Here is a 2,852-nt window from a genome sequence, read left to right as displayed (position 1 = left end):
CGAATATGTAAAATTTAACAAAGCATAAACATTGTAGAACGAAGTTAAAGAAGCCTAAGATACGTACGTTTTCTTTATTAACCATCATAAAGAAGATGCACAAAGGTTATTAATTATATAACAAAAACAAATTTGAGGGTTTCTCATTTATGAGACGAGTAAATATATCTAACCATCAAATAAAGCAACCAACAAAACCAAATGGGACACAAATAGTATAAACGAACTTTTGAAACGAACACAACTTATAAATATGATTATTTAAATATCAAAAAAGCAATCACATATTTCCAAAATGGGACACAAATAGTTGGATTCAGGTGGTGGACAAGTAAAGAAGCCTATGTTTTAAAAAATTTCGCCGGCATAACGGCTATAAAATGAATATTTCCAAATTAATCAAACCTAACGTTTGCCCAATAATTGGCAACCCAACTACAAATATATATATATATATATATATATATATATATATAATCAAGCCTAATTTAACAAACAATAAACATAACCAACGAAGTTAATGTAATCTAAAATACGTACAATTTTAAACATACAATTCCAAACATACAATCAACAAACACACATTTTCTAATTTTAAACATACAACTAATGTCATCATTATTTTCTAATCTATTATCTATTACATAGATACAAGACCATTTTACAAACACATTTTACAAACTTACAAACATATTTTACAAACTTACAAACACATTTTACAAATACATTTTACAAACACATTTACAAACACATTTTACAAACACATTTACAAACACATTTTACAAACTTACAAATGTATTTGAAGCATCTTAAATTTCTAAACTACCATAAATCATACCATACAATTGTAAACATACAAGACCATTTTACAAACATTTTTTACAAACACATTTTACAAACACATTTTACAAACACATTTGAAGCATCTTAAATTTCTAAACTGCCATAAATCATACCTAAATACAGACCTGTTGTCAATCTGGTCGGAACAGGGACGGCGACTCCGGCGACGGTGAAGACGACGGCGAGGACAGTGAGGTTGACGGTGGGCGACGACGGCGAGGACGGCGAGGACGACGGTGGGCGCGACGCAGCTGTGGTGGTCGCAAAGGGGAGGACGGCATTGGTCGGCCACGGCGAGGACGGCAGCCGTCGGCGATGCTTTAGACGGAAACCGAAACCTGTCGCTCTCTCTCGATCTCGATATCGCTCTCTCTCTCTCTCTCACTCTCTCGATCTCGATATCGCTCTCTCTCTCACTCTCTCGATCTCGATATCGCTCTCTCTCTCTCTCTCTCTCTCGATCTCGATCTGTAAAAAAGTGTGCAGTGTTATACACTGTAAAGTTAAAAACATTGGAGAAAGAGGCGTAACCTAGGTATTGTAAAAAAAAATCAGCGACGGATAAATTCCCTCGCAAAAGCTGACCTTAAATCAGCGACGGATCCTTTCCGTCGCAAATGCTGACCCACTTTTTCTCTATATGAAATCGGTATATATATATATATATATATATAATATGTTTTTTTGCCAATTCCCTCGCTGATCCCTCACAGATCAACGAGGGATCAGCGAGGGAATTTAATTTTTGCAAGTTCCCTCGCTGATCCCTCGCTGATCTGTGAGGGATCAGCGAGGGAATTGGCAAAAAACATATCCCTCACAGATCAGCGAGGGATCAGCGAGGGAATTTGCAAAAATCAAATTCCCTCGCTGAGTGAGGGATCAGCGAGAGAATTGTTCTATTTTCTTAATTTTTTTTTTCCGGGGCTTAACCCATTTAACGGGCGGTTCTAATCGCGACAAAAACCATCTATAACCGATCCCGATGAAAACTCCATAACCGGTTAAGCCGTCCAGTCCCGGTTCCGGTCCCATAACCKGTTACGGCCGGTCCTTTGCAAAAAAAATAATTTTTTTTTTCAAATTTTTGGTAATTAATAAATTTATATACATATATATATATATATAACAAAAGATATTTAGTCGCATTAAACGTATACATATATAACAAAACATATTTTTAAACATATTTATATAAAACATATTAAAAATAACATATTAAAAATAACATATTAATAACATATTAAAAATAAATACGTTTAATTTATAAATACGTTTAAAAATATGTTTTGTTATATATATATACATCTATGACTTTTGTTGACCGGGCCGGGCCGGGCCGGGCCGGTCCTGTAACCGGTTACATAACCGGTTCCGGTCTTAACCGGTCTCGGTCCTAAAAAACGTTAAAATCAATACCCGGTTCATAACCGAATAAATCTCATTTAGGTCCAATAAAAYCCAATAAAGCCTAATAAAACCGACTCGACGAGTATATAAACATCAATCAAATCGTGGTTACAACCACCACACATCTATATATATCATGTATACATGTGTATATATACATATAACAATTACAACATTGTGTAAACATATATATATATATATATATATATATATATATATATAACACGGGACGACGGATATATAAATTTATAACACACGCATATGTGTGCATATAATAAAAATCGCGGTTAGCAACCACACATATGTATATATATTTATATATATACAAACAACACATATACATGCATACATACGACATCAACATATAAAAATACGTATATATGACACATAAAAATGAGAAAATAGAAAAAATAGAAAAATCCCTCGCTGATCCCACGCAGATCAGCGAGGGATCTGCGAGGGAAAGTGAATTTTGTCATTTCCCTCGCTGATCTGCAAGGGATCAGCGACGGAATCTGATTTTTGGTCATTTCCCTCGCTGATCCCTCGCTGATTTGCGAGGGAAATTTCTTCTGCAAATTCCCTCGCTGATCCCTCGC

The sequence above is a fragment of the Cynara cardunculus genome, unplaced genomic scaffold (assembly GCF_001531365.2).
Source record: "Cynara cardunculus var. scolymus isolate 2C unplaced genomic scaffold, CcrdV1 Un_Scaffold_1949, whole genome shotgun sequence".
NCBI lineage: Eukaryota > Viridiplantae > Streptophyta > Magnoliopsida > Asterales > Asteraceae > Cynara > Cynara cardunculus.
The sequence above is the reverse complement of the archived record's forward strand: the minus strand, read 5'-3'. Positions refer to the sequence as shown.